Raw genomic sequence first — 25,362 nt, 5'->3', positions numbered from 1 at the left:
TGCAACATAATGTAACACAATGTAGTATATCTATAACAACACAGGAGAGGAAAATATGGGGAATGGCGCAAGGATGAAATTATCAATCATTGCTACAGGTGTGAAAAGCTGTCGGGTGTTGTGAATCGCTGACTCCTGTCTGTCTCCCACGATAATGATGAACTCTTGTGTCCTTAAATGGACTGTGATTGCACAATATGGGGCAAACCCCTGGGTCAGTCACTCCTGGGGAAATATCTGGAAGCTCTGGGTGTAGCCTTCCAAGGAAGTGTTTCCCAACTTCTGATTCTGACCTGAAAGCAGCAGAATGTTATCAGCAAATTTCGGGAAATCTCTGCAGAGTCCCCACCTGTGAGCGCCCTGACTTCTGTGTCCCCACGCCTTCGTTTCCTGGATCTCTGGGTCTCCTGTACTTTGTATCCTAGTCTGTATGTGCGGAACGAAGGGAAGGAAATCAATTTAGGTTATTCGGAAATTTTACAAGATGCAACAAAGCCAATTTTTGCTAAATAAGACATTTGTGGGGGTTTGTCAGAACCATCTAGAAAATATGTCGACATGGACAGCGCCCAGTGCTGAACACTAGCCCTGCCAGGGGGCAGGAGTGGTGGTCTTGGGTGCCCCGTGACTGGGCAGGACGGCCAGTGCCCGGTGAAGGTGAGCCCTGAGCCCTCCCCTGCCGCTTTGTTCTAATCTGTATTCAAGCTTTGTCCTTCCCTTTGTGTGTGTTTAGCTTAGGGATTTATCACTGCCGCTTAGATCTGTGATGAAATAGATAAGCCTGCACTTTAATAAATGTGGCATTCCTTTCCCCGTAAGAATTAAATTAAAGGAAATGGGGCCTCGGACGAGGCCAGGCAGGCTAGAAAGGTGGAGCGGGGGGCGAGGGTGGTCAGAAGGCACTGCCGGCCAGATGCCTCGGGGGTGGGGGACGTGGGGGTGCACATTTGGGGACATTGTATGGTGAGGTGGCAGAGCTTCCCAGGGGCAGACAAATAACTAAGTCTTGTGCAAAGTCGTGGTTGGGGGTCCTCAGCTCCAAGGCTGTGATGTCAGCTACAGCTGGACAAGTACCACCCTAGTGGAAAGAGGGGGTGGGCTGTGTGCCCTTGAGAAAAGACATAATAATATCTACTTGTAGGATTCTGATGGCAAAAAGACGCAGTGCATATAAAAGCAGCTAGCACCGTCCAGACATGTAGTAGAACTCAGTAAATGGTAACCATTGCTGTTAGGGTTAGGGATTTGGGGCCAGTGGGGGCAATAAGCTTAGACTTACCTTTTTGGGATAAGGAGCTCTGCAGTTCCCTTTGGTCCAGGAAATCCACATTCTAGAAGCCCATTGGATGGTAATATCCCTGTCCCTATTTTACAGGGAACAAGACTGAAACATAGAAAGGCTGACCTGACTGATTTGCTCAAGGTCATACTAGTTGTATGTGGACGTGTTTACAAGAGCTGGTGAGACAGGTTCCTCCAACTCTCCTGGCCTGTCATTGTCCTCAACCCTCTTCTGAGTTATTTATCTATTTATCTATCTGTTTGTTTATTTTAGGTACCAGGGCCGGGAATTGAACCTGGGACCTCATATGTGGGAAGCCAGCGCTCAACCACTGAGCCACTTTGGCTTCCCTGAGTCGGTTTTATTGTTCATTTTGCTTGCTTGTTTGTTTTTTTTTTTTTTTTTGTTTCAGGAGGTACCGGGAACCAAACCCAGGACCTCCATGTGGGAGGCAGGCGCTCAACTGCTAGAGTTACATCCACTCCCCCTACTTTTGTTTTTCATCCACAGACATAGGATCACTGAGATAAAGAACAGAGCGAGAGGGGGTGACATCAGGGTGAAGACCTGCATTTTTGGTTTTTAGCAGCCGGCCCCTGCTCCCAAGGCTGCTCTGGCCAAACACCTGTCTTCTTAGATTTTCTGAGCTTTGTCAGTCTCTAAGAAAGAGCAAGATGTATTCCTACAGACTGGAGAAACAAGCCTTAATTGTTGAGGTTGTTGCCACGTTAAGCTTTGTTTAAGCACTCTTTTTTGAAAGTACTTCTGGCACTCTGATGGCTGTGACTGAAATTTACTCCAGATAGATTGACATTCTATCAGTCACTCATTCAGCTATTATTTATGGAGGGAAGACTCTATTCTAGGCACTGTGGAAAGCCTGTATAAATGAATGGAATGAACGATGATTCTCTGCCCAAGGAGAACTTACAGTGTGAGTAAACAAGATGCATATACATGAGGAGTTAAATAGCAGTATAGAATTAAAAGCCTGCCTAGGACTGTGATTAAGGAAGTTTTCATTTTATTATCCTTAGGAATAAGGTGCTGCATTTGGAGACAGATGTCACAATACAACAGATGAGCCAGCACAAATTGAGGGGTGCAGATAAGCGCTGCGCACGGGCGTCCCTGCAGATTGGAGCGTGCTGGAAGTTTATCCAATCCCTGGGGCTTGCTGGAGTGCTTGCTGCATGCCAGGCACTGTGCCAGAGGCTAGAATGGCCCAAGGAGGTGGCAGGAGTGGTGTGGGATTGACCTTGAAGGGTCGGTCAGACTGGGATGGTCGGAAAGCTGGGGAGGGATTAACCAAGGCAGGAGTGGGCTGGATAAAGGAAAAGCGTCAGGGCACCCCTGCCTTTTGCAAGCAGCATTTTCGTGGAATGGAACAGTGGGAGAGCAGGTGAGAGAGGAGGTCTTGAATGCCAGGGTTTGGATGAAAGGAACTCTAAGCTGGTGGTGCTGTCATCTGGTTAATGTGGAAGGCGCTGGGAGGCACGTTGAGAAAATGTTACTAGCAAATAACATTTACTGAGCCTTTACTCTATTTCTGGGACTGTTCTCTTCATTTAGATGTTTAATTTTATTGGTAGTAATAGACGTATAACATAAAAGTTGACATTTTCACCACTTTCAAGTGCACAATTCAATGGTATCAATCACATTCCAAATGTGTTGCCATCACCCCCACCCAGAACCAAAACATTTCCATCACCCCAAACAGAAACTCTGTGCCCATTAAGCAATAACTCCCCGTTCTCCATCTCCCGAGTCCCTGGTGACCTCTCATCTACTTTCTGTCTCTGTGAATTTGTCTACTCTAGATATTTCGTATAGGTGAAATTATGCAGGATTGTCTTTTTGTGTCTGGCTTGTTTCATTCAGCAGAGTGATTTGAAGCTTCATCCATGTTGTAGCATGTCTCGAAGCTTCATTACTTTGTATAGCTGAATAATGGTATGGAAATTCCACATTTTGTCTGTCAGTTCATCTGATAGACACTTGGGTTGTTTCTACCTTTTGGCTATTGTGAATAATGCTGCTATGAACATTGTCCCTTTTCTTTTACTCCCTATTTTGATTCCCAATTTATAGATAAAGAAACTGAGGAGGTGAGATATGAAATAGCGAGGTCACAGAGCTAGAATATAGTGCAACTGGAATTTGAATACAAGCAGTCTGACTGCAGAACCTGAGCACTCAGCTGTGTACTCGCAGAGGGCAGGGTAGTGGATTAAGAGCCAGCAGAGAGAAAAATCATTCAGTGTCCCAAGAATTGCATGGTGAACTTTATAAAATTCAGATTCCTGAGCCTTATAGGGGCTGTTTCAGCCCTAGGGGTGGCCTAGGGGTATGCATTTTAAACATTTACTAGGTGATTCTTGAATGGTAGGAAAAAGGATTTGGTCTTTATTCTATAGATAATGGGGAGCAACTAAAGGGAACATCATGATGAGAATATGTTTACATTCACATTTACACTCACATTCTAAAAGAGCTGACCATTTCAATTTCTGACTGTTCTTTGCTAGAATATCAAGTAAAGTTGATTTGTATGTAATGAACTTGTATCCTCAAACCTTGCAAATCCCCTTTATTAGTTTTATTAGGTTTTTTTTTTTTTTTGGTATACTCTTTGGGATTTTCTCCATAGGCAATGATGTCACTGCAAATAAAGACACTTTAACTTCTTCCTTTCCTTTTATTTATTTTTCTTGCCTTATTGCACTGGCTAGGACCTCCTATTAAATATTAATGGTGAAAACTTTGTTCCTGGTCTTAGAAGAAAGCATGCAATCTTTTACTCTGTAATGTTTGCTCTAAGTTTTACAGAGATGCCTTTTATCAAATTGGGAAAATTTCCTTTATTCCTGGTTTTTATCAGAAATGACTGCTAGATTGTGTCAGATGCTTTTTCTGCATCTTTGAAATGACCATGTGTTTTTCTCTTTTAGCCTGTTATTGTGGTAATTCACATTGTCTAACTGATTTATTTTCAAATGTAAAACTGGCCTTGCATTCCTGGGATAAATCCTCTGTGGTCATGATGTCTTATCATTTTTTTGTAATGTTGGATTTGATCTGCTTTGGTAAAAAATTTTTTAAGATTTTTAGTTTTGCATCTATGTTCATAAAATGGTCTGTGGTTCACTTGTCACTTTGGTTTGGTATCAGAATAATGCTGACCTGATAGAATGAGTTGGGAAGTGTTCTTTTCAGTTTTGTAGAAGAGTTCTTATAGAATTCACCAGGGAAGCAATCTGAGCTGGGAGGTTTCTTGGTTGCTTTTTTTTGGAAGATTTTTAACTACAAATCCAATTTCTTTAATAGATATAGGGCCATCCAGGTTATCTATTTCTTTTTGAAACAGCCAAGCTTGATTAAAAAGAACGTTTTAAAACTTTGCTGAAGTGTCTGGTCCCCAAATATTCTTAAAATATAACTCACACAAAGCCACGGTGAATTGAGTCGGCTGTCTTGACATGATGTTCTATTCAGAGAAGCAGCAGTCAAATGCCCAAACATAATTAAAAAGCAATTCAATCTGTGCCTGGTGGCTTGGAAGAAAAACCAAAGGGATTTATAATGCATTTGTGATACATAGAAAATTATTTTAAAAAGTCTTTTCACATCTTTCTCTCTCTCAAGGCTTTTCATAGCTATAGAAGATGCTTCCCCAACCTCTCTCCTTTTCTGCTTTCTCATAAAACTCCCCCAAACTCGGTCCATTCACCCGTGCAGGGCCCTCACCTCTTTACTCTGAGTCACCTTACACTCTCTTGGTCCTTAGAATTCTCTCCTTAACCACATTTTGAATATCAAAGTGGAGTTCCAGAGCTGGTTCAACAAGGTAAAAAGTTGTTTCTCCTTAGAAGGAAGGGGCAAGGGAGCAAGCAATTTGGACTACACATATTCTCTTTTATTTGCTATCACACCTTGTCACTCACCTTTGAAGTGAATGGGCATCTCCTTAGCCCCAGCCAGAGGGGCCCCTCTCAAGCAGAAAATAGATGGAGATGCAGCCTCCCTCTGTCCTTCAGGACCCTGAGTCTACACTGGGATTTAGGTTTAAAAATCGAGAATTTAGGCCATACTCAGGTTTACAGAGAAGAAAGCTCAAAATAGGTTCATATTAAAAACAGCCCTGCTGTTTCTGTATGATTTGCTCCCGGATAGTGTAATTGGTCTAACAGAGGACAAATATCATTGAATCTGGAGCAGAAGACCTGAGTTTTTCCCCAGCTGAATCGTCACTGTGTTCATTTCATAAGTGAAAATAACCGGCCCCCCCACCCCTTCTCAGGGTTATTGAACTCTGTAAATTATCACCATAAATATTGTTACTGTCCTTTTAGACAATACATACGGTAAAATTTCATTGCATTTATAGAGCAAGATACCAAAGCAAAAACAAAATGGATGTACTGCAATGATGAAGGAAGTTGTTGATGTGGGACGAGTGGGGGTGGGGTGGGGTGGGGTCCCTCTTATATTTTCTAATGTAACATTTCTTGTGATCTATGAACCTTCAAAAAATACAATTAAAAATGCTAAAAAAATTTTTTGAAAGAAGAAAAGGAAAAGAATATATATATGTATAAAAATTTTAAGCAACTTGTCTGTCATCACATGGCCAGTAGGTTTTCACTCAGGACTTCTGACTCAGGGCCTGTTCTTTTTATTTCTCTCCCTTGCCCTGTTCTAGCTCAGCAATGTATCTGTCCCCCAAAGAATCAAAATCAAGCGTGCCTAAAGCCTCATTCTGAATAAACTCATGCATGCTTATTTTTCAGTTCTTTTGAATCTGGATTAAGGAAAATAATCTAGTTACAATAAAATGGTGTCAGAGGACGTGCACAAAGCTTATAACCCCAGTGCCATGCAGTGTAAACACAATACGTATTTGCTGAATGCATAGATGCCGTGTAATAGAGTAGACGCTGAGCACCCACATGCTGTTCGGACAGAAGGTGACTATGTAATGGAAGTAAGGTGCAGTTTTGGGTTTCAATAACACAATATGTAATGTCCAATAAAGGAAATTCCAATTTTGTTCCATGTTGTGGGGGGATTTAACTCGTATATTTCTACCGTTATGAGGGAGGTATTCTGGAGAACAATCTATAGAATTCTTTAGCTTTGAGCTTTACGTGTGGCTTGCACTTTAGACTGAGAAAAGACTTGATAGGTTTTTGGGTGACTGTTCCCCAGTTCCTGTATTGTTCTCCTAAGCCAGGGGTTCTTAACCTTTTTCGTTCCACGGACCCCTTTGTCAGTCAGGTAAAAACTATGGACCCCTTCCTAAGTCCACACTATACCGTGTATTATTTAATAAATAGATCACACCTACACCAACATGTCCCCTCAAGAATGATGTCTTTTGGAATTTTCAATTAAAGCTCATGGACCCCTGAATTCATTCCAAGAACCCCTTGGGGCTCTGTGGACCCCTGGTTAAGAACCCCTGTCCTACACTATCCTCAAATTCTTTGTACTTCTGCACAGAAAAACCTACATTAGAAAACTCTGACTCCCCACATCACCACCTCAAAACCCTACACACTCATGTGTATGCAAATCCCCCCTACAGAGTGAGGGAAGTAATAGGTATCATTTGAAATTATGTTCAACTTCAAGTAACAAAAGACTGACCAACTGCGGCTTAAACTAATAGAGGCTGATTTTCCTACCTAGCCAGAAGTCCAAAGGGAGGCCTTTCTGGAGGTGGTTCAGTGGCTCAGCAATGCCTTCAGAGAACTGGACCTTTCCAGTATTCTCCTTCACCATGCTTAGCAGGTTCTTCTCAACCTTATGCTTGTTACCTCATGATGACAAACTGGCTGCCAAAGCTCCAGGCTTTATATCCAAGTCCATAGGAAGGGGGAAAGGGCAGGTACAGCTACCCCTATTTAGCTGACTACATTGCTGTCCTAAATAATTTGGGTTTTGTTAGCAAAAGAAGGAGAAGGTTGAATTAATTATTGGGTAGGTGACTCATAGTACTCACATCTACTGGGTGTATTTCCTCTCTGTCCTTAAGGGCTCAAAATGATCTTTCTTATTAAGGAGTGGCTTCTGTTTATATACATATTTGAACAAATTTTACTCTAGGAAAATAATTTGTCTCTTGGAATTCGTTCACACTTTTCTGACTCGATTATTGCTGTATTATTACTTCCGTAGTTCTTTACATTTTCATTGTAAAGATCCATTTTAGCTTGACAACAGTCACGGCACACACACACACGTCATCACCTCTCTGATTCAAAGGAGGAAACTGAGGCCAAAGAAGGTCAGCGTTGTGTTTCTGGTTACGGAGGAGGGAACTGACAGAATTGGGGGTGAAATCAGTCCTTGTCCAGGGCTGGTTCCCTTTCCTCGACCTGCATTTCTCATAACCTTAGCTGAAGTTGCTCCAAGGAACTGCTGCCCCAGGAGAACGTGATACAGTCCTTGGTTCCTTCACTGAGCCTCCCGGAGCTGGCGCTGTGCCCTGCTGCTCAGCTCAGGCTGCTGAAAGTGTTGCCTTTTCGCTAATATGTGTGACCTTTTTCGGAAATGAAATCAACAAGCAGCAAAATCCTGGAAAATACAGAGTTTCAAGTTCAGTTGTTATACGCTCACATACACACACACACACACCTGCCTTAGAATGAATCTTCACAGATGAGCCTTGGCAATGAGGAAGGTGGCTCATTCCAGTTTGATCTGAGAAACTTCAAATGTTTTGTTAGAAGTCTGCGCCGGGATGAGGCTTGCGCTAGGACTCGGTTTGCGCGTCCCGTTTGGCGTGTCAGACAGTCTGGACAGATGCCTCATCCTGAGACGGGGAGGCAGCGTGTGATCTTTGGGGAGTTAACGACTGTTTTCCTCCCACCGTTCAGCCGTGGCTGTTGACGCCTGTGGGGGACCAATGCTCCCACGGGATTGGGAAAGCTTGCAACTTAAGAAGCAGAGTGGGGATCGTGTCTTCGTTGGAAATGATGATGTTGATGCCTTCTTAAAAATTAATCCAGAGGCTCTGGGGCCTCTGGTTAGGAAACTCAGTTTTGAATGATACAATGTACAACTGAATGATACACTATCCATTGAATGAGGACTTACTTCCTGGAGGCACCGATGGGACAGGAAGCCCCTTGCCTTTGCCTGTGTGTGCGGCGCCCAGGTTTGCAGGTGCCTGTGCTTACGGTGTGGGAACTAATGTGGCCGAAGATTGGAATGAGGGTCTCTGGGAAGCGGTTATTATTGGTCATTTTGTAGGAGCTGCTGGCTGCAGTGGCCGTTGTTGGAATGAGAAGCATGGGTGCTGGTGGCGACTGTGTGTGGCTCATTCTCGTAGCACTTGAGCTGTGCCGCCCCCAGCCTCAGCAGGAATGAGAGGGTCTCCGGTAAAGGGGGACTGGTTCTCCGGTGGTCACCCCCACCAGAGCCGCCGCTCCAGCCTCTGTGCATCACACTGCTGAAGATTTACGAACGCATCCCTGCATCCTGAGCCTGCGTGGTTCAGTGCCTTTGATTTTGCTATTCTCTTTTCTAAGATTCCCTGCCACCACTTCCACCTACGGAATCCTCATCCGCACCGGAGGTTTACATGAAATGCCACTTCCTCTGGGAAGCCCTCCGTGATATACCTCCTCCCTTCATCCACATCAAAATTATTGCCTCCTCTAGCCCCTGAGGCTTCTGGCTCGTACTTCTGTTTAGTACTCTTATCCTTCTACCCTTCATTAAAGTTATGCAGCTGGATGTTGCTGCACCCTATCCAAGGAAACTCGTGCCTCTCATTAGGAAAGCAGTGGTACTGCTGAGGCGGAGGGAAGATTCCGTTCTCCGGGAGTTGGGACAAAGTTCAGTTTCCCTGCGAAGGAGCCAGATCTCAGGGCAAGGACAGCTCTTCCATTAGGTGGAACATCTGCACGAACCTTATAGGACCCCAGGACATTTTGTCCAGAATATCAAAGTCCATTTACTTATTTCAAGGACATCCCTTGGGAACCTCCCCACTGCAGAGCACCGCATCTTGCCTTGAAAGCGAGAATCAGAGGAAAGAATTTCAGTGCTTCTCATAGGGATGGAAAAAAAGCAAGGGTGCTCTCTGGAATGTCTGACACAACTGTTTGGCTTAAGTCTATTGATATGAGGATGGAATTGCCTTGACTAGTAGACCTGGCTACCTGCGTGGCCATGACTTACATTGTATTTCTCCCTTCCTTTTTCACTCTAATAATTCTTATTATGCAAGTGTGGTGGTGAGGCTAATGCGTCACCTCGGCCAGGTCATTGTGCCCGGTTGTTTGGTCAAGCAAGCCTCAGTCACGTGAGAGGCTCTGATAGAATCACGTACTATTGACAGATACCTCTTGTTGATTCTGTTTCCCTAGAGAACCCTGACTAATACAGCGAGTAAAACATTGTCCATTAGAGAAACATGTGAAAATGCTGTGGATAAAAGAAAAGAAAAAACCACACTAATCACAATCTTCGTCCTGGGAACTGGTTTACATTTTGGTCTTTATTTGCATGTATGTCTAGATTTACAGATTGAGAGTCTACTTTCTGCGATGTTTCAAAAACTTGCTCTTTTCATTTAAAAGTAGATCGTAAGTGTCTTTCTATATTAACAAATACATATATACATCATTTTTTACAGTTTTCTTGCCACAGAAAATTTCAAACATGAAAAAATGGAGAGCCTAGTGTGTCCATATATTTATATGTTTATGTTTACTTACGTATACAGATACAGAGGTTCATATGTATATATGTATGTAAATAATGAATATATAATGACCCCTAATTATCAAATCACAGCCAATCTGATTCATCTCCAGTCCCTACTACCCTTTCCTTCCCCACTCCCCCGCCACAGCTGCTGGATTATTTTGAAACAAAATCCAGATATCATTTCATCTGTAAACATTTAAGGTCCAGTCTCTAAAAGAAACAGACACCTTAAGAAAATGACATTCACAATACCATTACCTGGCATAAAGAAATTAGCAGTGCTTCCTTAATATTGCCAAATACCCAGTCATTTGCAAGCTCTCCTTTCCCTGCTATGTAGGATATAGTCATATATCAATTTATACCAGTTGAACGTATAGATTCATAATGAGTTCAATTGGTGCTCTGTTCTTGGGCAGAGCAGATGGACAGCCTTCCTTTTTTTCACTATTCCAATAATGCAGCAGTGAGTAACTTGGACCAAATTATTTGCAAAACTGTCTATTTTCTTATGCTCACTTCCTAAAAGTGGCACTGCTGAGTCAAAGGCTGGGTACATTTTTCAAGATGTTTATTCTGAAATGCCAAATTTCCTTCCAGATTGGTTATCCTCATTTATGCAATTCATGAGCAGTACAGGAGACTGCCTAATTATTCTTAATGTTTTATTCTTCTGGATAAACTTCAGAACTATTTTGTCAAAATAACAATACCGGAGTTAGCTTTTATTTTTGCCTGCATTTTTATATTATACATTATTTTTAAGTTAATTCGTATTATAATATTGACACTGTGTGTCCAGAACGAACAATTGATGCCCTTCAGTAAATACAATAAATTTTCTTTATATGGATTGCCCACACTTTGTATAAAAGACTGGATATTTTATATAGTTTCCCCTAATTTTGAATAATTATTCCCCCCCTAACTAAATATTTCATTATTACTGTTACAGAAGATTATTTTTTATATATAAATTCTGTAATTGTCAATCTTACTGAAAATTCATACTAGTTTTGATGTTTTTTTTCTCAGTTGATGTCATCTGGTAATAATTTTATCTCCTCTTTTGATTTTATTTCCTTTTCTTGTTTAATTGCACTGGCAAGTTGAGATAATAGGCACCGTTTCACTTTTAACTTTAGTAGAAATGGTTCTGTTCAAGGTTCATTTTTGCTTGATGGTGCTTGTCAGTTGTAATTGATCTTAACTGAGGATTAAATAATATTGTCAAACACTTAACACAGAGCCTTTCATATAGTAAACATGCAACAGATGTTATTGTTGTTATATTTTTTGTTGTTATATTATGTCATTGAGATTTATTTTTAAATTGAGAACAGATGTTGAGTTTTATCTAATGCCTTGTTGGAACGTCTGTTTAAACACATTTTTCTCTGACCTGTTAATATGATGATGTATTAATATCATCATAGTCTTCATCTTTGGAATATAAGACCAGTTTGGTCAAAAGTGTATTATCTTTTTTTGAAATAATGCTGGGTTCTGTTAACTGATATTTTATTTAGAGTGCGTGCATCTATTTTTATGAGTTAAACCATTCCCTATCATTATTTTGCAGAGGTATCTTTGTTAAGGTTTTATATCAAGGCTGTGCTACTTTTGCAAAATTAACTGGAAGCTTTTCACCCCCTATCCTACCCACTCACTCTTCTTCCACCTGCCCACTCCACACAGTTTATTCTGATATTTGTCTGGGGAAATTTTCAAGGAACTCACCTGGGAAATTGGCCTGGGTCAGAACTTTTTCTTTCCAACAATATATATATATATTTAAACAATATGTTCAATTTCTTCCACGATTTAGAGACTTTTAAGTTTTCTACTTGTTCTTGAATTAATTTTTGCAATTTATACTTTCAAAGAAAATCATGCTGATTTTGTTGAGCTTATTGGCATAGACCTGCAAACAGCCTTTTATGGTTTAAAAATAGCTCTTCTGGATCAGCAATTATATACACTTTTTTTCTTTTTTATCACTGGGTACTTGTGTGCTCTTGGCTTCTGACTAGATTTGCCAGGGATTTAATTAATTGTTTCATAGAACCAGTTAGTGCACATATTAGCGCTGACTCCTAATTCTATTAACTTTATTATTTCCTTTTAAATATAAAAGAACTTAAAGATATACATCTTTCTCTGAGGGTAGCTGGAATGGAATCCGAAAAGTGTTCATATGTAATATTTTTGTTACTGAGATATTCTAATTTCCTGCAGTTACTGTTTGGAATTATGCTTTTACACAAAGGTTTCTCAGGAAAGTCTTTGTTTCTTAAATTTTGCTTGACTTGTCTTTTTATTTGTTCCTATTTTGTTATTTAACATCTAATTTTTATTGCATTTTAGAGAGAATATATGACCAGTGCTATTCCCAGCTGGAAAATTTTCCATTTTTTTGTGGCACATGATGTGTTCAATTTTGAAACTATTACATGGGTATTTAAAGATATGTTTGCAATACATAATTAAAATACAATAATTAAAGTTTATTAGTCATAGTATTAAAGTTGTCTCTATTCTTGTTTATTTTTATTCCCATGGTCAAAGTTGGCAGATACGTGCAAAAATCTTCCACATTATGTTTTATGTCTTTTTGAATTTTAAGAATATAAGAAATTAAGAAATAGCTTGCTTTATGGGTAAAACAATTGAATATGGGCACTTTCATATGATTTAACTTATAATACTCATAACATTTAAAAATTTTATTTGATTGTTTGTTATTTGGTACCTAAAAGTTCATAAAACTTATATATCCCTTCTTCTCATTTTTGCCCTTTGTCTTGAATTCTTTGCTCTAATAGTAACAGTGCCAGCCATGACTTTTTTTGTTTGTATTTTACTCATATATATTTGCTCATACCTCTTATCTTTTCAAATCGTTTTATTCGATTTTATTTTAGGTATGTCTTATACTCAGCTTATAGTAAGCTTTTATTTTCTGTCCCTATCTGAGAGGCTTTTATTGTAACAGAGGTGCTAAAGCTTGTTTGAAAACTGATATATTTGGTTCTTATATCCACCATTTCGGTTTCTTTTTTTGCTTTCCATTTAAAAAAAAATCCTTCCTGTTTCCCTTGAATTCTTTTCCTATTTTTGCTTCTTTTATTCTCCAGTGATCTGGAAGCATTCCAGCTTATTTCTATTCTACTGATGTCTCTCCTTTCTTTCCTCCGTCCTCCTTTCTTCAGTTTTATTTATAATAAACTGGAGTGTAGAGTCATTTATTCATTCAGCCAACCCATATTTATTAAGGAACTACCATGTTCTGTGCAAAATAGCTGGCAATGCAAGTTAGGGGTGAGCAGGTCTATGGGGTAAGAGTTTCATGAGGGGAAAAATAATAAACAAACAAATAAATAAACAGGGAAATGGTCAGAGTGGTAGTGCCTCTTCACATTATTAAAACAGAGGGCTGTGATAGAAAGTTACTGATGACTCTTCAGGCCAGGTGTCTCTCCAAGAATATAACATTGACGTTGAGATCTTAGGCATGTGGCAAGGAGGACAAGGGAATGAAAAGATCACAGAGAAGGAAATTCCAGGCAGAGGAATTTGATAGAACATGGGGGAGAGCATGGTGACTTTGAGGGATTTTGTTGGATGAAAGAGGTGGGCGAGGAGCAAGTGGAAATTGAATAGATAACCCTTGCAGGAAGTTTTACTTGGAAGCAGAGTACAGAAGATGGTGCTGCATGGGATGTGGAGTGAAGAAGGGGTCTTTTGCAGCTAGAAGATACCAGAACACGTGCAGGTACCGAAGAACTTCATCCAGTAGAAAGTAAGAGATGGATGATGGAGAAGGGCCAAATAGAAGAGCAAAATCTAGGCGATGCTGAGTGTGTTAATTAGTAGATGAGCCTGACTGTGTGTAAGAGAGACCTCCAATAGCAGTAACTTAAATAAGACAGATGTTTATTTCTTTTTCAAGTAATAGCTCTAGATAAGCTTTCTAGGGCTTGAAAATGGAGTCTGCTCCATCCGGTTGTCCGCGACCCAGCTCCTTCAATCTGTGTGTTCTACCATCTGTAATTCTTGACCCCCAGGTCCAGCATAATCTACCACTATCTCCACATTACAAGAAAAATGAAAGCAAAACACTAAAGAAGCAGAACCCTTTCCTTTAAGGCAATGTCCTGGAGGTTGCACGCATGCCTGCATGCCGTATTAGCCGGAACTTGGTCACATGGCCATGCCCAGCTGCGAAAGATACTGCGAAAGGAGCACTCGTTCTGAGCATCTTGTGGTCAGCTGAAAATTGGGGTTTCTGTTATTATAGAAGATGAGAAGGGCCGCTATTAGGAGTCTATTCACAGTGTAGCAGTTTCTGCCACAGTACAATGGGAATGGAATCCCCATGCAAAGTGGAGGGGTTGGCGTTCCACAGAAGACAGGATAATTCCTTCATGTCCACAAGAAGACAGAGAAAATGGATGTTGATGTGGGAAGGTTTGTGAATCTGGTGTTTAGAGAACAAGTGAGTTCCCATCCAATGGCTTCTGTCTTCTCACATCTTTGAGGTTGGAACGCAGGAGAGTTCTGAAAAGAATAATAATTGCTTATGCATATAGACTCCTTAGTCTGGGCCAAATTCTGCTCTAGACTCTTTCCATCTATTAATTCATATCACGTTTTTGAGGGGCTCTTTTTTCATTTTTTTTATTTTTAAAGAAGCTTTAGATTACATAAATGTTACATCAAAAATATAGGGGATTCCCATATGCCCCTCCGCTCCCACACTTTCCCACATTAACAACATCTTTCTTTAGCATAGTACATTTGTTACATTTGATGGACACATATTGAAGCATTGCTATTTTAAAGAACAGATGAGGAAGCTGAAGCTCCGGGAGCTGGGACCCTAGCTCAGACGGCTTCCTTAACTCCCGTGTGTGCTGCCGCTAGCTTGTACCTACAGCTGTGGAATAGTCTTCTCTGAGACTGGGAAATAAACTAATAGGGGTGCTTGACAAGGCTGAATGCCCAGTGGAGATTTGTGTCCATGAATTTTAAAGTGACATCAGTAAGCCCAATTGGGCAATTGTCTCCAGAAAAATTCAACAGCTGAGTGCAGATATGGAGAAGGCAATAGGTACGTTTAGCCAGAGTTGGAACATTCTAGGGGACTGTAACAAAGGGAGGCAACGCAAAAGACTCACAAACACTTGAAATGCAGCCAGTGTAATGCTTGATCATGAAATCTGGGCTGGGCGAGCAGGAGGAAAGTAATGGCAAGCTGGGGGCTGGGGGCTGCTGAGAAGGTAGTGCGGCCGGAGCATTGTGTCTCAGTGAAGTTGGAGAATTGTGGCAGTGGGGGAATTAGAGAAAGTATGTTTGCTAGGAGGAGGTGAAGTGGGCTGTTTGAAATTGTGATTGTGAAAGAGGTACAGATTCTGGTGATATAAGACCTAAGGCAGGAGCCCGGGGGAGGGTGGCTGGGGCGTGACTCAGTAAGAATGGTTGCTGGTGGGTGGTCTGTGTGCCAAATTCATTGTCAGCAGCCAACTCAACGGCAGAGCTCGTTGCTGGGTTGGAGGGGTAGGAAGGAGCCTTCAGTTCTGGACCCCCTTTCCTCCTGTGACCTAGAAGAGTTGAATCTTCTGTAGCTCCCATGTCCCCTTTGGTAGGTAAGAGAGCTGCTCTTCATAGTAATGAGCTAGGAATGACCGCATTTCCTCACTGTCTCATTGTGGTCACTGGTACATTATATTCCCTGTCTAGACGTTAATAGTCTTCCCTCTAAAACGATGCATTTGGACCAGAATTATAATAGCTAATATTTATGGAGAATTACTGGGTGCCAGATGCTAGTCTAAGTGCATTGCATAATTTTATGTTACATTTAATCGTCCCAGCAGCGGTGTGAGGTAGATAGGACTGTTATTCCTCACAGAGTCGCAGAGAATATGTGGCATGCTGCATTCGCGTCCTATTGCCATGGGCTTTGTGGCTTAAAACAACTCAGACTTACTCTCTTAGTTCTAGAGGTCAGAAGTACAAAAGTGGTTTCTCTGGGTTAAAGTCAAAGGGTGGGTGGGGCTGGTTCCTTCTGGAGACTGTAGAGGAGAACCCGTTTCCTTGACATTTCTGGTTTCTTGATGTCATCTGCATTCCTTGGCTCATGACTCTGCATCACTCTAACCACTGCTTCTGCCAACACATCTCCTTCCCTGTCTTTCCTGTCCCTCCCCTCCTTTCCCTTATGAGGACCTTTGTGATTACATTAGGCTTACCTGGCTATTCCATGATAATTTCCCCATCCCAACATCTTTAACTTAATCACATCTGCGAAGTCCTTTTTGCCTTGTAAGGTAACATCCACGGGTTAGGGATCAGGATATGGACACCTTTTGGTGGGGTGAGGACATTTTTCTGTCAAGTACACATGCCCAAGGCACAGGATTCTCACCAGTGCAGTTTGGGCTGTGGGCACCACCACACTCTATTGAATCAATGTGGGCACAGGTGGGGTACATGGGCACCACCCCTGTTCTCGTGCCCAGGGAGCATCAGCAGTTGACTGTAGCCCTCTCTCCATCAGAATCCTTCTCAGCACAGTTTGCCAGCCCACCCCATCCATCTACTGGACTTTTGCATGATGTAGCCTTTGTGCCATTCTTGGTTTCCATCTCTAAGTTCCCACCCAGTCCGACATCCATGACTTCTGTGGCTCCAGTGGCCTTTAAGGGAGGTAAGTTGAGGCAAGCCTCCTTCTTTTCTGCCAACTCAGGGCCATCCATTATAATTTACCAACCGTGGGTCTAAACATAAAACCTCTTAAGGGGAGGTTGTAGAAAGACAGGCTCCCTATTCTGGTTCCTCGCATGCTGACCAGGAATCAGAGCTCTCCCTGAAATGCTGGTTGATAATTTCTAAGTTTGGGGGGTGGGGTGGAGTATGCAGGGAGAACACTGCTTCCCCCCCACTCCCGCCCCATCTGCCCAGGCTTCAGGAACATACTGTAATTGCTGAGCTCTGTTGGATTGGGAAGGAGCAAATCACAACATGTTCACACAGAAGAGAAAACAAACAGCCTTAAATATCAGGCAGGGGAAACACTTTTAAAGGGTATTGTCAAGGCCCAAAGCCAAAGGAAGTCCCTGGCAGAACGGCCCCCAGACTCCCAGCCTCTGCTTCATCTTAGGTCTTCCATTTCAGGGTACCGGAGCCTCCCCAGGGGTGCCAGAAGCCTGTCCTTGGAGCCCCATGTGAGACCCCTGTGATGCAGCGCAAACACTCCTGAGATGTCTTCTTGCCAAGCAACCTTAGGATAGTGGTGGGTGCCAGGCTCAGGAAGGTGGAAGCTGAACTGTTGATCTCCTGGGTTTACTCCAACTTTCAGGCTTATCAGCCACACAGCCCTAGAAAAGCCCTGCACAGTGTGAGTGGGTGGTCCATTGACCTCTACTTCTCCTTCTTGTTTCCCACTGTGTTGGGGGCCCCTAGGCTTTGCCAGGGCCTAATGAGTTAGTCCAAAGGATGGCAGCGCTTTGGGTCAATATCTTCTTTAAATCACTCCCTCGCAGCACACTGGCCGGAGCAGCGCAGTAGAGGGTTTTGACCCGCAGGCTACCCCTCGTATGAGTGTAGTTCCCTGACTTCATCACTGTGCCCCTCCTTCTTGCCTTGTGCAGACAGAGGCCACTTCTAGAAACTGCCCACACTCACCCAGGAAGGTGTCTACTATCGGGACACATCCTTGGGCCTCTGAGTAAATACCCTGTGGTGGAGAGGGATGGGCTGGCAGTGCCCGAGATGCAGCATCTGCAAGAAAAGGTCTCCTGTAAGGGAAAGCAGGAGCTCCAGGGGGTCCCCTCCCTTTGCAAGCACTTGACTTTAGGCCTCTGGAGCTCATGTTCATGCCTCTGCTTGGAGTTTCCTGAATGAATTCATGTTTTTCCATGTCAGTCTCAGTTTTCAGCCAGCAAACTGTAAGAAGTTGTGGGGGGTGAAATAGATCACAGAACCTTATGCCAGAGGCCCTCGTTTGCTTCCGGAATGAATGGTAATGCTCAGGTTCTGGAGAAAGTGGCTGATGATCCGGCCATTTTACATGCAGGGTCAAGGAGATAGCCCCCCAAGGTCACGGCTCAGCTGCAGCCCTACCCAAGAACTGTAGTTGCTATAGAAACAATATGGGGCAGGGCTAGAGGGAGGAAGAAGAGAGAAGCTAATTAATCCAGGTGGAATGGGGCAGCCTTTGAATTAGAGGCTTCTAATTCCAAGAGACTGGAACTTCCCAGGCTTTGCTGGTGGTAGCTGAGTGGCATGGCCTTTCATTTCCCAGCAAGCTGACCTCGAAGGCTGATCTCTTGGTGGGTCTGCGGCCTCCTGTGACTGGAGCATGATGGCTCCCCTGTGATTCCAAGGAAGACCCCTCCCACCCCAGCACAGGGCCACTGCCCTCCCATATGCTTGTGTGACTGTGTGCGTGTGTATACATGCCATCGTGCACATGAGTGTATTTGTGCGGGTGTGTGATTGTGTGTGCATGTGATTGTGCGCATATGTGTAATTGTGTGTGCTGTAATGACCTGAAGCTGTAGGAAAGCTCTGGGGGGGTGGGGGGCAGCATGATGTGGTGAAACATAAGAAGAAGAAGCTTGATAAGGACAGGATGATCTAGCGGAAAACTGTGTGGATTTCATGTCCTGGGTTCAATTTGATCTCAAAAGAAGTGAATGAACATCTCTAGTCAAAAGAAGGAATATTGGCCCCAGTTTGAACCCACACTTTGCCTTTCTGTGAGATGGAAATGAGGTGGTGCCTGGGAGAGCCTCCTGTTGAGGATGCCATGTGGGCAGCCGACAGAGGGAAGAAAAGGGCATGGGGTGCGCTGTGACGTATGAGAAAGGGTATTTTTTTCAGTGGCATTTTGAGCTGTTTAGGGAGGAAGGGAGTCAGGGAATGCCAGAGAGGAGGAGGTGTCAGAAGGGGAGATGAGTAAGGGCCAAAACAGAGACTCAGGAGACAGTCAGTTCTGCCCTTTATGGCCACACTTCAGGGATGATGTGGAGGAAGTATCAGCCATAAGCAGAAGAAAGGAGACAAAGACTCAAAGTAACTAACGCTTGGAACTTTCCAGGGAACTCAGTCCTGGAACTGGCCAAACTGTTTCTGGAAGGAGTTCTGGGTGAGGGCAGTGCTGGTTTCAAAGCCCCTGGCCATCAGTAAGACACTTTTGCTTCCTGGTTGGCTGCTGGTTGACCAGTTGGCTGAAGACCAACAGGCACCAGGAAATAGCTGCTCTGACAGTAGAGTTCTATAGACCCTATGTGTGCTGGACAGCCTCATTCTGGTTTTTACCTGTCTCAAATGGTCCTTCACAGTCACTAGCCTAGGGGCAGATGTCACAGCTTGTGATGTTGGGGTTTTTGAGGCTCTTCCTTATATATCACGTCTCATCTGTGATTAAGGACAATGCTTGCCAGTTCTGTAATCTTCTACAAAGATTTGACACCTTTTTTGGCTGGTTCCTCATATGGACAACATTGGGAAAGAAGTGTTGGCATTACATAAGCACATATTTATAAAGCACTTAGTGCATTGTTATTTTCAGTAAAAGTAGTTATTTTATGAATTTTGTACTACCTCATTGCCTATACATTTATATTCTTATCTAACAAGTGAGGAAACCAAGTTTCCATGAGTTTAAGGAAATTTCTAAACTCCATAGGCAATAAACAAGAAAAGGAAGAAAAGAAGTAATTTGTGTGGGAAAAGGCCCAGAATTGGAGCCAGGAAGTCTCGGGCTCCTGGTAAACCTATGCTCAACATGCTGATATTTGGCTGATAAAACCCCTTGAGGTACTTTAACAGAGAGATCCAAAAATGCATAGAAGAAATGTAACTTTTCTCTTTTTCCTGTAATCACCTGGGTTGGTGGGTGGTTCTGCCATGCCCTTGGACTAAAGCGTTGTATTAGTCAGGTTCTCCAGGATATATATATATATAAAGCATATTAGTCAGGTTCTCCAGGATATGTATATATGTGTGTGTGTGTGTGTATATATGTGTGTGTATATATATATGATATTATAGGAATTGTTTTATGCAAATTGGGAATTGGCAGGTCAAAATTTTGTAGGGCAGGCTGCAAGCTGGAAACTTTGAAAAACGTGATGGCGAAATCTGGCCCATCCAAACTTTTATAGGGCAGGCCACAGCTGGAAACTCCGATGGAGGTGAAGTTGTATTCCCCAGGAGAAGCTGGCTGAAGAAAAGGCAGACATTCTTTTCTTCTGACTTCTGGAATCTTCAGTCCTGGCTTTAAGACCTCCAACTGCCTGGATGAGCAGACTTCCTCTCATTGCTGAGGGCCATCTCCTTTGTTGACTGTAGTTACAGTCAGCCTACGAAATACCCTCATGGTAGCAATCAGGCCACTACTTGACCAAACAGCGGGACACCATAACCCAGCCAAGAAGATGCATGAAATTAGCCATCACAAGCACAGTTATCAGAGGCCCCCAGGACATGCCTAAAGGAAAGGAGGCAGGTCCATGTCCTGGAAATAGCAACATCACTGCTGCTTGCTTCAGGTTGCAGAGATCCAGCTGCAAGGAAGTCTGGGAATTTAGGGTATGCTTTTAGTACCACAGAGAAAAGGGAGAAAGGATTACTGGGGGAAACTAGCAGTCTCCATTACACAGTCTACTCCTTTGGCCACCAAACAGCTGTGCCTAGCCTTTGTACAAACAGCATACACTCAACCCTGCTCCAAGGAAAACAACCTAAAGTCTCATCAGTCACCACATTCGGCTCAAGAGTCCAGGATCCATGGGTGCTGTGCAATTCTCTCTCCTTCAGTTTGAATGACTCTGTTAATCACCCAGAGGTCCAGAAACTAGTATAAGTCATCCAGGCCCTCCCCTCCCCACTAGCTCTCATCCATCGTTCTACCCTTACCCAACAAACGTGCAGTATACAGCAGTTGAGCAGGGCCAGAAAAAATCACAGTAACAGTTTCAAAGGCGAGACACAGATCTGGTGAATAGCGATGATGGGATTTTGCTGGGGGATAATTTCTGGTTTGGACCCTCGTTCTGCTCTTTGGGAAGTGCTTCCTTATCCATTGTCCTCAGTACGCCCTGGGAGGGTCTGCCTTGCCTCTTATCTTCTGCAACTGCATCTTAGTGGGCACTGGGGAGCCTGCTGGGAACGTCACCGCATGCTTCCTTCTGGTATGTGATGGCAGTTTCAAACATAGAACATCACAGGCCAGGTTCAATGTTTCTTTGACAGTACAGTTCCCACAAACAAACCCCATAGGCTCCTGGTCAGTTTACTTCCAGTCAGTTCTATGCTCCAGTAACCACCTCCGACGTTCTTTCTAGACATAGTTCTTAGGTCTGTGTTGCTTTTCCTTCTTTGGACTTACCTCCTTCTCCTCACTCCAGTGGCACCTGCATTAAGGGCATCCAAATGATAGGGATTGGTGGCAAGGCAGTATCTTTAAGCTGATCTTCGCCTTTGGAAAGACTTTGGAGAAACCAGTCTTTCTCCTGATGCCCAGGTATATTGAAACAGATGGATTTTCCACCCTATGAACCCCCACATTTCTGGAAATTTTATTTCCTTCTATCACTGCTTGCAAAGTAACCATGAGACAGTGCCACATATTTGGTGTTCCACTTTCTGTATCTGTTAGATTTAAAGCCTAAGCCGCCCTAATAATGACAGACCACAAAATGCAACAGCTCCAACGAGATAATTGCTCCTCACCTTGCAGTATTAAGTTTCAGGCTTGGCAAGCATCTCTGCTCTACATGACGGTTTGGGGACCCAGATATCTTCCATATTGTGCCATTGGAAGGTGCTGTCTCCCTCTGCACGGCCCAAGCTGGGCCTGGGTCAGTTCTGCAGCTCCTCGGTGAGTGGGAGAAGGCGGGTCCCCCATCTTTCAGGCTTCAGGGTGGACATGACGTCCGTTGCTCTTGCTCAGCTTCCTTGGGTGAGATGTGGACATGTGGCCACACCTGACTGCAAGGAGGGCTGGGAAATGGAGGATATCTGGCCTCCTGTGCGTCGGGCTGCACCGCTTCTCCACGGCGGGTGGGAGAACAGATGCTGAGCAGACGGCTGGCCGTCTCCATCATTTGCTTAAAGCCTGTGCCCTCACGAAGTCCACACTACTTAAGTAAAGAGAAGTTCAGGCGCATGACATAACTACACTTATTGACACCCACTATGAAGAAAAGTAATGTCGCTAAGGGGATATAGAATGACCAAAATCGCTCCTTAGATTGAGGAACCTGATTTTACGATGAGAAAGTTTAAGGCAAAATGGCTGTAACATATTCAGTATCAGCAAGCAGATGGAAGGAGTGTCCTTGAAAAAGGGCAGATTTTTTTTTCTGGGGACTTCGAATAATACAACAGAGTTGTGGTTTTTTAAAATTATTTTTTAGTGGACAAAGAGCATTTTCTAGGGGGCTTATTTGGGGTGTCCAGAGGGGAGATCCTCTTACAGAGTCTGAAACTGGTCGTGGCCTAAATCCTCATCTGTTGCAGCAGGCAGAGAGCATGACATTTCTGAAGCTTGAGCCACAATTGCCACAAAGCAAGAGGAATCTTTTTTTATTTTATTTTATTTTTAATTATCTTTTTTAAAGTTAATAGATCACACGAAATGTTACATTGAAAAACATAAGAGGTTTCCATATACACCACTCCCCACCTCCCACCTCCCCACCCCCATCATTTTTTATTACATTTTTTTGAAGATACATAGATCACAAAAAAATGTTACATTAAAAAATATAAGAGGTTCCCATATACCCCCCCACCTCTTCCCACATCAACAACTCTCCGTTCTCACCGTTGTGACACATTCATTGCATTTGGTGAATACATTTTGGAGCACTGCTGCACCACATGGATAATAGTTTACATTGTAGTTTATACTCCCCCGAGGTACATTCAGTGGGTTATGGCAGGATATATAATGTCCAGTATCTGTCCCTGCAATGTCATTTAGGACAACTCCAAGTCCCGAAAATTCCCCCATATCACATCTCTTCTTCCCTCTCCCTGCCCTCAGCAACTACTGTGGCCACTTTCTCCACATCAATGGTACAATTTCTTCCATTACTAGTCACAATAGTTCTATAGTAGAATATCAGCAAATCCACTCTAATTCATATATTATTCCTCCATCCTGTGGACCCTGGGATGGTGATGTCCACTCCACCTCTAAATCGAGAGGGGGCTTAGATTCCACATGGATGATGGATGCAATTCTCCTGCTTGCAGTTGCAGGCACTCTCGGGTTCCTGGTGTGGTGGTTGACCACCTTCACCGCCCTGTTAGCTGACCTGGGTAAGTCCAACGAACCAGAGAGTAGAAGTTGCAACTCTGCTGAGGCTCAGGGACCAGCAGGCCAGGGCAGTCCAGAGATTCAAGTCTCCTGAGTATACACCAACCCTAGCGCCAACCACAGGTTAAGTAAAAGCGACAGAAGAGGCATGTGTACAAAGGTCACATCTGAGTCCAATTCCATCACACTTAGGAGCACAAATTCCAAAGTAGGGCCCACTGACATGACACTGAACTCCATAGCCATCTGCCATGACCGCAGAACCTGTGTGTTTCCATAGCCCTCAGGAGCACCAGTACCTGGGGTTGTATCTTCTTTGGCTGTCTCTGGGGTCCTTGGCTGAGGTGTGTGTAAGCTCAATCCCTCTGATGACCTCCCGACTCCTTTTTGAAGACTCTTAGCCATATAAACTCATTTGTCTTTGCCATTTCCCCCTTTTATTCAAGGTCAAAAAGCAGTTTTAACACAACAGTACAACAGAGTTTGATATCTGATCTACGGCCTTGATCATCCGATGTGGAATGGGACAAGGGATGGGGTAGCAGGGAGTTAGATGCTCAAGTCCCCAAAGGTTATCAAGGGGAGCCCCTGAAAATCCTAGTCTAACCCTTCATTTTACACATGAAAAAGGTAAACTCCAAAGAGAGGGATTGTCTGCTCTGAATTTGGCCCAGTGGTCTGGCTTTTCCTCATTTCCTTATTCAGGAGGACGGCACGCTGAGGACAGAGAGGCAGGGGCAGGGAAGCTCAGGGAGAAGGACAGGGGTGCCCGAATTCCATCAGCAGGAGCCCAGCTCCCTGTGCACACAACCACCAGCCCACCCCCAGCCCTCACTCCCAACTTAGTACATGCACACAAATGCAGAGGCTTTTCCTGGAAATGGCAGGAGGAGGGTGTTCTCCTCTCACCCTCAAACGGGGGCCACGGGCCCTTCCTCATTTTCCCTCTACCTATTTCAGGGCTTTATCACAGGCTTCCCAAGGATAATTTCCAGAGCGTTTCATTGAATAACTCACTAAACACCCATGATTCTGTGCTGGATTGTGTTTGCTAAGCCCCTCATTTCACAAGTTAATCCAAAAAGCAATCAAGTTTGTCCAGCATGATTTGTTCTTTAATAAAGGAACGCCATGATCTCATAGCTGATCTTTGCCCAGGGCTCAGGCTGCCACCAGTAGTCAAGTTCTGTTCAGTTCATATTCACAGGGGAGTTTCCCTGGGCTTGGAATCAGGGGTGCAAGCAACAGCTATAGAGGGGATACCTCATTCTGTAAAGGCAGCCTGTCAGAGCGGGACCAGAAGGCACTGTGACAAATGAGTTCAGTAAAGGTGTAGAATATGAGTTTCATATTTTCACCTGATGTTCACCTTCCGAAGGTTGGTCACTGCTGGGAGAGTAGAGGTCCTCCACCTGGACCTTGGAGCAAGTGTTTAATTGCAGAGATGACACAGAACGGCCTTCATCCTTTAGGGGCAATGAGATGCTAATCAGGTTCAATTGCAAACTAGTTTCTGTAGTGTCTGGATTGATCCATTTGATTGCCTCTCTCTCTGATCGTGTATCTTTGCAGCCCCAGGGCCTTCTTTTTTTTTTTTTTTTAATTGACTTTGTAATAATATTACATTAAAAATATATATGTGAGGTCCCATTCAACCCCACCCCCCCCACCCCCCCTCTCCCCCCCCAACAACACTCGTTCCCATCATCATGACACATCCATTGGATTTGGTAAGTACATCTTTGGGCACCTCTGCACCTCATAGACAATGGTCCACATCATGGCCCATACTCTCCTCCATTCCATCCAGTGGGCCCTGTGAGGATCCACGATGTCCGGTGATCACCCCCGAGGCGCCATCCAGGGCAGCTCCACGTCCCAAATACGCCCCCACCTCTCATCTCTTCCTGCCCTTCCCCATACCCATCGTCCACCATGTCCACTTTTCCCAATCCAATGCCACCTCTTCTATGTGGACATTGGATTGGTTGTGTCCATTGCACCTCTATGTCAAGAG

General features: G+C 43.5%; 1 protein-coding gene across 2 annotated transcripts in view; it reads left to right on the top strand.

The window, feature by feature from the left end:
• The window catches only part of SHISA6 (shisa family member 6), a 317,465-nt gene that overhangs the window by 41,392 nt on the left and 250,711 nt on the right, over positions 1-25,362 (top strand). The gene's annotated exons all lie outside the window — the stretch shown is intronic.

The sequence above is a fragment of the Dasypus novemcinctus genome, chromosome 21 (genome assembly GCF_030445035.2).
Source record: "Dasypus novemcinctus isolate mDasNov1 chromosome 21, mDasNov1.1.hap2, whole genome shotgun sequence".
Taxonomy (NCBI): Eukaryota; Metazoa; Chordata; class Mammalia; order Cingulata; family Dasypodidae; genus Dasypus; species Dasypus novemcinctus.
This window is presented reverse-complemented; position numbering and strand designations above follow the sequence as displayed.